The sequence below is a fragment of the Manacus candei genome, unplaced genomic scaffold (assembly GCF_025592945.1).
Source record: "Manacus candei isolate 608988 ecotype Guabito, Panama unplaced genomic scaffold, ASM2559294v1 h1tg000014l, whole genome shotgun sequence".
NCBI classification, from domain to species: domain Eukaryota; kingdom Metazoa; phylum Chordata; class Aves; order Passeriformes; family Pipridae; genus Manacus; species Manacus candei.
The window spans coordinates 37,007,648-37,020,344 of NW_026138062.1; the positions used below are offsets into that span (position 1 = coordinate 37,007,648).

The 12,697-nt window shown below is 46.0% G+C and overlaps 1 protein-coding gene across 12 annotated transcripts in view; it reads right to left on the bottom strand.

Moving 5' to 3' along the window:
- ZMYM2 (zinc finger MYM-type containing 2) overlaps positions 1-11,933 on the bottom strand; it is an 86,678-nt gene extending 74,745 nt beyond the window's left edge. For 3 of the 12 annotated variants that reach the window (XM_051779098.1, XM_051779097.1, XM_051779095.1), the window contains exons 1-2: positions 10,675-10,778; positions 9,540-9,597 (exon numbers count right to left, since the gene is read on the bottom strand). The gene's annotated coding sequence lies outside the window, so the exon portion shown is untranslated. The other 9 variants (XM_051779102.1, XM_051779091.1, XM_051779101.1 and 6 more) reach the window with 7 other exon arrangements.
- Positions 11,934-12,697: the final 764 nt, after the last annotated feature.

Consider the following 12,697-nt stretch of genomic DNA (forward strand, 5'->3'; position numbering starts at 1 on the left):
TTATGCCCATTATGTGCCATTCTATCCATAGGCATCGCTGAGAAGAGCCTGGCTTTCTCTGCTCCATATTTTCCCACTAATTAGTTGAAGTAGAAGGCTGGTGATGGGAAATAAGATGAGAATGATTGTGAAGTACGTAGTTGAGGCAAGTTGTCCGATGATAATAAATGGCAGTAACCTGCCCCTCCAGCCTTCTCTTTAGACAATACACCCATCCCTCTCAGTTTTTCCTTCTCTGTAATGTGTTCCAGCCCTCTAAGCTGGTGGCCTTACACTGAGCTCACTTCACTATATCTGTATCTTCACTAGAGCAGGGTCTAACCAAAATTGGACTAAACACTGTAGATGGGTTTTCCCAAGTATCAAACAGTAGTGACAATCACTTCCCCTAAACTGCTGGCTAAAGTCTTGCTTAACTCAATAATCAATAATTGATCACATTCACCCTGCAAGGGTGTACTATTCATGTTCAACTTGCTGTCCAACAAGACTAGTCAAAGCTGCCTTCTATCTCATTTCCAAACATTTTGGAAATGAGGACGCTTTTCTAATTGTCAACGTGGACTTTTAATGCTATTCATTAGTGCTGCTTCTTACTTGGTTGGGGTTTTTTAATTTTTATTTTAAACTAGTATTCAGTCTACATTTATATATGTACAGCCCATGAAACAAGCAGATTTGCAGGATAATCGCCATGCCTAGAGGCACTTCACTTCTCAGTGCCTGTGGCACAAATCCTTTTTACTAATGCTTCTAAAATACTTTCTTTTTACTTTTCCTGTGCTTAGAAAGAGGAAAAACTGTCATGCCACAGAGTTCATAAATGTACAAGTTTGTAGGTAGACCATTTTTCTTGCCTTTTACAATAACTAACATCAACTAATAGTCTCAACAATATTTTTCAGCCCTGAGAAATAATCAAATATTGGCTAACAATCAATTTTGGGCCTGGTATGGACATTAATACAACTTACTTGCAGTGATTACTATTGAATGCATCTAGTGATTCAGAAAACTGAATTTAAAAGAGTAGGTGAATATTATGCTATATGCAAAAGGGAAACCCATGCAGACTACGGTCAAGCAAACAGCCAATGAAGCTACAGTGCAACAAAGGAAAGAAAAACTTATCACCACAAACTAAAAAAGGAAGGGGAAGAAAATAAAAACAGCCACAAAACAGTTCAAGTTCTATGCTGGGAAGTGGGATCCAAGGCAAGAATAGATACGGTCAGCAAGGCAAGTATGATAGGTTTTCACAGCTGCACTGGCTGGCTGCAAGTTACATTATGCAATCAAGACTCCAGGTTATCAAACTATTTTTAAAACGTAAAAAGGTAGTTTTATTTTTAAGTAAGATGCATATTGTACTTGCTAAGATTGCAAATCACATGCAGTCTAGGACAGGACTACTCTGGTTTTGAATTCCTACTCCTATCTCCCACTTTCTCCAACACAACTCTTTCTGCCTTTCTCCATAGCTGTTTATGGGTCATAACAGCAAGTCCATCATGGGAGCTAACACGGTGGAAAGCTGAAACACAAAAAACAGAGTAAATGCCCTACACCTACATAGCTCTTCACCTCCAAATTTCACTGTAATGATTCATGGAGTTAAATTCACTTCCAAAGTTTGAAAAAAAAAATTGTTTAAAAAGCCAGAAAGGGCCAGTGTTGGTACAAAGAGAAGACAACAATGACCAATGACAAACCTAAATTAGGCTGGTTTAAATGGCCAAGCAACCAAGGATATATACTTTAAATTTAAACTCATGAAAAATACACTATACAGAATTTCTTCTAAGCCAATATTTTGTCTTTTGAGTCCAAATCAGCAATCAGAAGTGTATTCCAAGCCTTTAAAAAAAATAATCTATTATAAACTTTTCTAGAGGGGAACTTTTCAAATCCTCTTTAAACTTTCACCTAAAAAGAAGAAAGTGACTCCTGAAGAAGTTACTCCAACTCCTAGTTATTGTACCCACTGAGAGGCTACCACACTGTTTGTTCCCTGTCGGATTTTGTACTGTTTAGGCAATAATCGATGCTCAGAAAGTAAGTCTTTAACACTGGGGAGTGATGGGGGAGTGGGAAAAGCTCACCCTATATGTTATTGGGTGCATAGTCTCGCCTAGACCAGGATTAAGTCACAGCCTAATCAATTATCTTTTAATTGAGGAATAGACTAAGTTTTTAAAGTCTATTAACAGAAATCATGGTTTCCACTCCTTCTTCAGTCATTCTTGTAGGTTCTGTCCAAAATTTACAGTTCTTCTCAATTATTAGAAAATGCTGGGCTTAGTTCACATCATATCTATGTACTATACATAATATTAGTCACACCATCTCAGTATTTCTATTTGTTAATTCTTTGGATAGAAGTATATATGTAATAATGGTCAAACACAGTGACAATGGCAATAGCACCAACATATATCCAACATTTGCATCCGATAAAAAACAAACAACCTTTGCTGTGCTCTCTATTTTCCGTCACTTCTAAATTGCAATTATTTTTTCATTATATGTATTACAAAGATCTTCTTACCTGGCCTCTAGATACTACTTGGCTTCTTTAATGAGGCACCACTGACCAGAACATCATGTCATTTTCTGAATGAACATTTTTTTCAAAAATAACTTAACTACCATCACAAGCAAAATTACAACTACTACTACTACTAAACAAAAACCCAACCATGCACACAGAAATACTAGTTATAAATTCAAAAGACATCTGGAAATTCTTCCAGCTTAATAAGAATTCTTAAACATATTCAGATTGGTATATTAATGACCAATTGTTGCTCAAACACCATGATGAAATTATTTCAGGTGTAAGAGAACAGTAGGTCTTCTTCCCCTATCCACAAACACATACATATAAAAAAAACCAACACAAAAAAATTATACCACACCCATAGATTACAACTCTTATCACAGACTCTCAGAAGCTAAAGCTATAGACTACATTATGCTAGCCACTGTGCAAACACATAGTAAGACTGTTCAAAGAGCAAACAACCTAAACATAAGGGGCAACAGATGGAGAGAGACAAAAATGAGAATACAAGGAAACAGCACCACCATAAACAATGGTTAGAATTAATTCTTGTTCTAAGGATGGTATGTTTAAGTCCCAGGGTGACAGGAAAGGTAGTGGTTTGGTTTTGTTTTAAAGCCAGCTTCTTTTGCATTAACAGGCTGCAACTGTTTGTAAGGGGGCACATAAAGAACTTCTCCAAGCACAAGGAGCACCACAGGAGAACGAACGAAATTGTTTAACTGCTCATGATGTCACTTCCTAACGTGTACTTATAATCTCATTAACAATGACAACAAAAGATAGATAGTATCCTTCATAGTTAATTCCAAGCTGTTTGTTTTACAGCCATAAAATACAAGATGCAAAAAGACTAGACAGTCAAAAAAGAAGATTGGGAAAGCATTCTGGTTTAGGATTTTGAATCTGTATCAACAGAGCAGGATCATTATTTTTACCACAACTATTAAGAAAAATTGTTACCATGCAATACAGAAATCAAAAGTATGGTATGTCATTTGATTTATTAACACAACTAACAAACACTTAATTGTCTATTAACAGTTAAGAGACCACTTACTATGTGGGAAAAATCTGCAGCCTGTTAGAAGAGTAGTGTGTGCTATGTTTAAAACAAGGGCTGGATTATGATCTTAAACCAAAGATCTCACGACAATGCTGTCTACAAGTGACAGAGAGCAGAGAGTTTTCCTTTTGGGAAGGAAGGATTGCCTTTGCAAAAACAGCCTTAGCTAAAGGTCAGACATCCACAAAGAGAAGTCAAAAGCACACACAGAGATCTAGCTAGTATAGAAGGCAACAAGTTTGGAAGAGAGAGAGACTTGAAGGTCATCCATAGAGGGATGACAGCTGAGTTTATGAATGAGATGAACAAAATAACTTCTAGAGAAATTTGATGTAGTACTAGGGGTAAACACCAAGTCGGAGGGATCTTACACAGATCTAAAGAAAAGGAACTCTGGAAAGAAGCAAGGTTTTCATCAAGGTTAAACTTTCAAGGAGGGAAGAAAACAAAATGCAAAAGAAAGAAAGGCACAGTTGCCTCACAAGTGGTCTTTTGTTTAAAGTTCTGTATGGTTATATTGCACAGAAGAGCCTTAAGGAATACAAGATGCCAATACAGTTCCAACAGAAGTCTGCAGGTGGAAAACAAACAGGTCCATGTTTCTAGGACTGACTATGAGCCGTAACAGCCCTCAGTTAGAAAATCATGCACATAGTAAAATCTGGCATAATCCACTGGCAAAATCTGGCAAAATCTTCCAATGCCATTTTTCACAACAAAAGATTAGAGGAAACTGCATGGAGAAACTAATACAAACTCTTCCATAATACCACTGACTTTTCCCAATGATCTGCTTTCTTTCCTGGCCCCCCAGAAGTTACATCAGTGAGCTATGGAGCAAGTATTCAAGCAGCTGCTGTCCTATCAGTGTGTGCCCATCACCACTTTGTACCATGTTACATAGGGAAAAAGGTGGAACTGAGAGGCCACTCTGCTTAGCATGTGTCAGTCTTGAAACTGAAGAGTAAGGACCATGCCTCAATAGACTTCTATACAGCATTAGGTACCTAAATTTAGGTACTACAGCTTTCGAAGTTACAGTGATGCTAACCAAAGGATACTGATAAGTCTCATAAGGGTCAAGGGAACTGTACATTAAGGTTCATAAACCTTTAAAGTACAGAGTGCCCAATTCATTTATTTTAGGTAAAGAAGTAACGTGTTACGTGTTCCTTTTCAGAGACCTAAACCCACCATTTCTGCACAACAGCAAGCATCATTAAGTAGTCTCATCTCAGACAAACTTAAACAAAGCAAACAAAAAACCCATCACAATCCTCTTGTGCTACTGACACTCAGTATGGTCGGCTAGAGCACTGGTAATGCCCGAGTATGCTTCAAACCAGTACTGCAGCTACTCTGTTCAGACCACTGAACACTTGCTTCTGAGGCCCTGCCTCTGTGATGAATCCCTGCCACCCCCATAAGGTTATTCTCCAATAGCTGATGGTGGAAGGGGCAGAAGTAAGTTATGGTGAATCTAGTTCCAAAAAAGTTTAAGAAACATGGACAAAAACAAAGCACTTAAGCATTAGGGCAAACTTACAAAGTGCAAATGCCCTCTGAACACAGAGCAATTTGAAAAACACTTTGGTGGCAATCATGTCACTGAAAACACTCAGCTGACCACAAAAATTATTAATCTCTGTAGATTATGTTGGACAAGTAAAATCTGAATTTGCCACCTGTATTACAATCATTGATTGAAATAATTCTGTTCTGACAGTAAACTGCAGTAAGAAAACAACTTTCATCATTGACATGTCCAATCCATGACATACCTCAGTGGACACCTATGATCTAACCTAAAGGACAGTCACTGATCTCATCTATGGCAATTGTTGATGTTTTCATCCATGAATATATAATCAAATTTGTTGTGTGTCTGTGTGCCCTATTGAACTCTAGTGGCATTGAGTTTCACAGAATAAATATGGTTATTGTCTTAAAATTGCTAATTTCTGGAAGTTCACAGAAGACAAAAACTCAAATTGTCAAAACAATTTAAGTATAAAAAAGTGGCATTGAAATCATAGAATCATTTAGGTTGGAAAAGACATTTAAGATCATTGCATCCAACCATTAACCCAGCACCATCATATTCACCACTAAACCACGTCCCCGAGTGCCACGTCTACACATCTTTTAATTACCTCCAGGGATGGTGACTCCACCATTTCTCTGGGTTGTCTGTTCTGATGCTTGACAACTCTTTACATGAAGAAACTTTTCCTAATATCCAACCTACACTTCCCCTGGTACAACTTGAGGCCATTTACTCTTGTCCTGTCACTTGTTACCTGGGAGAAGAGACCAACCCTCACCTGGATACAACCTCCTCTCAGGTAGTTGCAGAGAGCAATAATGTCCCCCCTGAGCCTCCTTTTCTCCAGGATAAACAACTCCAGCTCCCTCAGCCACTCCTCATAAGACTTGTGCTCCAGACCATTCACCAGCTTTGTTGCCCTTCTCTGGTCACACTCCAGCATCTCAATGTCTTCTTTGCACTGAGGATGAACACAGGATTCAAGGTGTGGCCTCACCAGTGCTGAGTACAAGGGGACAATCACTTCCTTAAGAGTCCTGCTGGTCACCCTATTGATGATAAAAGCCAGGATGCCACGGGCCTTCCTGGCCACCTGGGCACACTGCTGGCTCATGTTCAGTCAAGCCTACCAGAGTGGCAAAGAATGCTCCTTAGCCATCTCAGTGAGGGCAAGGGACGGAGATCCACATGAGAGCAAAGACACAAAGCTTGTCGATGCATTACAAACCATAGAAACACCCAAGAACGGTCCCACAGAAATTAAGGCCTCTCCCAAAACAGGTGGCAGGATGAATAGCGCAACTCAAGCGCATCTACACCAAAACACACAGCATTGGCAACAAACAGGAGGAGCTGGAAGCCACTGTGCAGCTGGAAAACTATGACACAAAATCAATATAGTCAAAGTGCTAACTGAAGAAGCCATAGCATTCAACTGCATTCCAGAAGTCTCACACTGCTCCCTTCTACCTAAAATTTCTCTTAGAAGTACAAAACACTATGTTAATACTAGCATTCAAATAGAGCAGATCGTTCATATATCAAGTTAGCATCTACTGCCAGCCATATCTGCCAGCAGCACGCAGGGTAGGTCACATGTATGGAAGAAAAGCTAAATTTCTTCTGAACCGTAATCTCTCAGAAACCCAGTTATTCACATAGAACAGTTACCTAGTAAGATTAAATCACTGAAACAAAGTTAAAAAGAAGTTGCAAAGAAAGTGCTTTTAACTATGGAGTTAAATGTAGCAATGTCAGCAGACACAGAATTCCTGCAGCATACCGGGATTTAAGAGCCTCATGAGGCAACTACTACCTCCAACTTCTCATAGGGAACACCTTCCTAGTCTTTCGAACTCTTCTGAACTTCAAATTTCAATCCTTTTCCACAGATAGGTTGAATTCATTGTTATTTGTAATAGAAAAGAGAAACAGTTCTCCACAAAAAGTGATTTTTTCCATTGGTAACAATTCTTGATATAAATTCTTCACAGAACTCCTCTTTCTGCTTTTGTTGCAGGGTGTATTAATTGGTTGCAAACTCAAACAATGTGACTGAACTTCAGTAATTCTGTATTTAGTCCTCAAAACCAAAAGCAAAACTTCTGTAACAACACAAGATTGTTCATTATGATTCTGGACCAAAAAAAAAACAAAACCCAAAACCAATCAAACAACCTCAGCAAAAATCTGAAAGAGTTTGTACCAGTTTTGGTCCCACATCCCTCTGCATATTTGAACAAGCTCTACTAAAGACAAAGAAACTTGCTTTCCCTTTTTCACTGGCACTTTTACATTCTTGCTGATGCAAATTCCTCTTTGCATGTAATTCCAGGATAAGCAACAGTAGAATGCAATCATATATTTGGGGTCAAAGAGGATTAATAACAATAATAAAAAGCAAATGTAGTAGAGAATAAAGCAAATTTATTGCTCTAATTAAGACAGTCTTTTATTAAAACAAGTTATTTAGTTTAACCACCTAATCATGTGGCTGAGGAGTTCGGTTCCTACAGCTGAATTTGCAACACTAAGCACCAAATGTGTTCCAACACACAACAGCATGGTCCTATGACATGCCATAAGAAGGCTGTACCACCATCATCACAGTTGGAGAAGGACAACGTGCCATCTACTAGGACACTTTCGCGCAAGAAGTTTACTGAGTCTTAGTAAGGTTTGTTGAATCTTAGCCGTACAGTTGTTCTTGGCAGTATTCTCATCTTTTCATAGGCAGCCACACAAAGCTTCAATAATTTTCAAACTAACTCCAGTACACAAAAGCCTTTTTCACTCCCAACACAACAGCCTCCCTACTTCCAAAGCATTATTAGCCTTGATCACTCTCAGAAGTAACTTTTTTTGACATGAAGAAGCATCAGAAAAAGCAGAATAGTTGTTAGACTGGAATGCATAATGAATCAGAAGTAAAATTAAATGGTAGCCTTACATCCAGGATATGGTAAGAGTTAAAACATTACCATTAAAATTTTTATATTGCAGTAGGAAGTCAAGGTTTAGAATACACCACTCTATTAATGATAACAGGCCATGTAAATTCTTTGGGAGTCTTTCATGTGGTTGGTAATTTTAGATGCTTAAAATAAATCCAGATCTAATACCTTCCTCCTAAGCAATGAGGTTTTGCATCAAACCACTCATTCTTTGTATGTGTAAGCCACCAAAAAGTGACAAAGAAAGTTGCAAGCTTAGCAAATCTGGGAAATCTACCACATACAATGGCGAAGAAATAAAGAAAAAAAAATAATTCAAGATACAAATGGTGGGAAAGACTGCAATACCTGAATCTGTGCCGTACCCAAGCAAGGGAGTCGGAGCGAAAGACAGGCGCTGCCTTTTTGTTTTGTTCTCGGGCTGCGAGGTCCCCACCGGAGCTGCAGGGCCGCTGCACCACCCACAGCCGCCTCTAGTGGCACAGCCCGCGCACCGCGTCCCCGTTCGGGCGCTCCCGAACCTCTCTATTCGTGCGCCCTCCACCTTACTTGCTCCTTCACTGCACTACTCTGCAATTTCAGAATCCCCCGTGCAGCAAAAAAATAACCCCATTATTAAAAAGGGCAGAAACTAGAGTCAAATTACATCCCAGTCCTGCTGATAGGGACTGGCAACCAGGCACTCCTTAGCCAACCCAACAGAGATCACAACCTGCTCTGAAAATCCCACACAGACAAAACACCAAAAATGCTCGCTTATTGAGAAACTGTGGGTTTCCCCAGCGTTCTCCAGCTTTTTGGGGAAGAGGCAAAGCAGATAGCTCAGAAGCCCTACCAAAGAGAACAAACTGTGACTGGCACCCAACAAAACCAACCAGGCAAATCTGGGGGTGTAGAGAACAAGTCTGAATGCACAAAAGAGACACGATGGAGTGCACTTCACAAATTGTGGGGTGATTTTATACCTCTCACGCCTCTTCTTAGCTTCAAGATGTTATGCAGGAATGGGATTGGAGAAACGGGGGAAAAAATTCAAGATGGCTGAAGGTGTCTTGTCCGGATTTTCATGCACGCTCTAGAACTCTAGAGGGCACTCGAAATATGCCCTCGTCCTCCTCCCTCCTGAGCCGGGTAACGTGAGCGGCGGCAGCAGCCCGTCGTCTGCTTGCCGGAGTTGGTATTGCAGGAGCGATGTCTGCAGCAGCAGCGCCAACCCCGTGGAGGCGCCGCCTCACAGCCATTACTGGGGCTTCGCCCCAGGGCAGCAGCTGCTGGACCCAAGAATTTCCCCACCCAATCCTGGAGGCACCTCCTTCCACCCCTGCCCCCGGGGGAATAAGGGGGATGTGGATCAAGCCCTCCCTAAGCAGGGCTAGCAAAGGCAGAAATAGATACACAAATAGCACTCACAATGGAGCTCCCTCTCCTTGTTGGTCTCTGCCAAGGCTGCACCAAACTGGGCTGGAGCCTAAGGGAAAGACACGGGGTTAACACAGGGCAGGGAAGATTAGGCAGCGCCCCCAAGCAGCGTTTCCTTCGCCTGGCCAGGGCAGGTACCGCCTGCATCACTCACCACTTCCCTTTAATCCCAACCCTTAAAATAAATAAATAAATAAATAAATAAATTCGTTGCCCTCCCCGGGGGCGGTGGGGTACTCCTCACGGCACACCCACGCCGCCTGCCCCCGCTCAAGGAAAGGCGGACACGGAGCCCCCTCCCCGGGCGCCACCGCACCGGGGCCTTCTCCGCGCGAGTGCTGGGGGCAGAGGCAGCGGCGGCACCCAAGGCGGGCAGCAGCGACAATTACCTGCGAACTTGCCGGAGCAGCCCCGAACCGGCGTCTCGGAGGCCGCGGGGCCCTCAGCGGCAGCGCCCCGGCGCTGGGCGAGCGCCCGCGCCCCCCGCCCGCTCCCGCAGCAGTTACCCCCGGTCTCGGGTTTGCCCCCCTGCAGTCGGCCAGCAGCACTGCCGCCTCCTGTCCGCCATTAGAGGGACCCAACCGAACAATACGGGAGGGGAGCAGCGGCGGCGGCAGGAGACGCGGAGCGCCGCGCCGGGCAGGAGAGTGGAGGGAGGGAGGCACCCGCAGGGGGGCGGCGAGGGCGGTGGGTGGAGGACGCACCGGGGCAGAACAACAGCCGAGGGCCCGGCGGGGAAGGGGAGGGAGAGAGTTAAAATAGGAGGCGCTAGAGCAGACCCGGCCCTTCCCCCAAATGCCCCTGCCCCCCCCCTCGGGGCTGCCCCCGGGCGCTCCCCATTTACCCCCGCCGCCCCGCTCCGTGCCGCGACGGGTACCGGCGGGGCTGCCCCCGGTGTCGCTCGCGCCCCCTCGGCCAGAGGTGGCGGCGCGGCGGCAACACGGGGTACTTCGCCCGGGTAGCCGGGAAGCACGGCGGCTGCTCTCCCATCCCCGCCCTGGGGGCAGCTGAGCGCCGCCAGCCCCCCGCCAGCCCGCCCTGGTGAGGCGCAGCGCCCCGCGCCCCCGCCTTACCCGGCTCCCCACCGCCTGCGGGCACAGACCCCCCCCGCCGGGGACGCACGCACTCTGCGCTACTCCTCCAGCGCCTCAACTCTAACTCGGTCCAGTCCCAGGCGAAGCGCAGCTGCTGGCGAAGGGGAGGAGGAACCGGGCCAAGCGAGCTCGGCGAGATCCGCCTTCCTGCCCCGGCATTGGCTTTCCCAGAGGGCGGGCTCTGGCGCTGGGCTAGCGGAGTGGGTGCACCGCCCATCCATCAGAGCCGCCCGCAGCCGGTTGACCCTATAAACTGCCAATCTTCCTCCTGGCCACGCTTTGGGTTCTTCCCACTTTGATCCATCAGGTTTGAGGAACCCGGATCGTTGCCCACAGATCGGCTCGTTACCCGCGCCAGGGGGCTGCGCTGGCGTTCCCCGCGCCGCTCTAGGGCAGCGGTAACTTGCCGAAGTTGTGGGTGTCGCTGAGCCGCCTGGCCCTATCGGCCGGCGGAGATAGTGCGCTGCCCGTCCCGGCCGTGCACTCGGTCCCTGCGGGCGCCACCGTTCCGCCCGTGGGGCGCGGGTTCGCCTCTCCCGCTCCGTGCCCTGCCGCCAAGCCATAGGGCTGGCAATGGTCCTACGAGAGGTTCCGCTCCGCTCCTTCCCTTCCCTCACTAGGCATTGAGCCTGGGGCCATATCCATGATGGACAGAGCATGGGTAATGGAACCGCTCCCAGAGGGAAAAGGGAGAGTTCACGACTCTCAGGGAGGGCGCCTGGCCCGCGCCCCGCAGCCTGCCCCACCGAGCAGCGCCTTCTCGCCCGAGGAGGCCCTGCTGCCCCCGCTCTCCGCGGGGGAGGGCGCCATGTTAGCCGCCGACATGGGTCCTGGAGGAGCTGGTGGTGGTGGTGGTGGTGGTGGTGGTGGTGGTGGTGGTGGTGGCAGTGGCAGTGGTGGCGTCCTCCATTTTGTCGGAAGCCGCTGCGGGGAGCTTGGGACCAATTCGAACCGAGGCGCAGCGGGGCGTCCATTTGAAGCGCCTCTGCCCGCCTTCTCCGCGGGAAGAGGAGCCGGGTGCCCCAGGCAGTGCTACGGGGTGGGGACGAGCGGTCCTGCCAGGCGCCGGGAGCCAACTCTCCGCCTGCCCTCCGCCAAAATGGAGGATGCGCACTTTCCCTGCGCGGCTCCTTCCCCCGCGCTGGCCATCGCACTCGCGCCCGCTCCTTCGAGGACCGGGAGAGCGCAGCCGCCCGTCTGGCGCGCTCGTCCCGCTCTGCCTATTTACCCGTCCTCTTCTGCCCAGAAGAGGGAGAGAGAGAGCGCGATACCCGCCCTGCCTCCTCTAGCCGGGATCAATCTGTGTCAACCACGCGGAGCAGAGTCCCTCGGAGATACAGAGCCTGTTGTATGCGCGAGGAGCCGGGTTTCAGCCGCTGGCGCCATTTCCAACCCGGAGCCTCCCGCGGGACAGCCTTCCTCTCGAGTTGCGCAGGAGTCACTCAAGGGCTGTCTCCTTTCTCCACCATCCTTGATGTGTTTGGCTAATAATTTTCATGCGTAGGAGAGACCAGAAATTTTTTATCTTCCATTGTCACAACAATATCTCTAATTTCTTCCTAATGATCCGACCCAGAGACACAGGCTCCAGTCAACAACTCAAGCCAAAATCATCTACTTTCTTACTATATATTGTTGATGGGAATCACTGTGGATTTGGTTTTGTTGTTCAGGGTTGGTTGGGTTTTGTTGGGGTTTTTTTCACGACATACTACTCAACAGATGAAGCTGGGAAGGGCTACTTGGTGTGAGGGGGGAGAGTTACCTCAGGGCTGGCAGCACCTTGCTCATGCCTTCTAAAAAGGATGTGAGCTGATAGCAAAACAGCTCTAACAATCCCTGCCAAGGAAGAAAGTGCCATGTAGATGTATCCCCACCCATTTTGAAGGTCTCCTCCAAGTTGCCCTATAAATTGATACTTTGTTCTACAGCATCACATTGTCTAGCTATGTGTGTGAGCAGGCAGCTGTTGAAATTTCAACATTGAATCCCATTCACATTAAGTTAAAATTCTGATGAAGTTCGGAAAGAAATTCAAGAGGGTTTATGCATCAG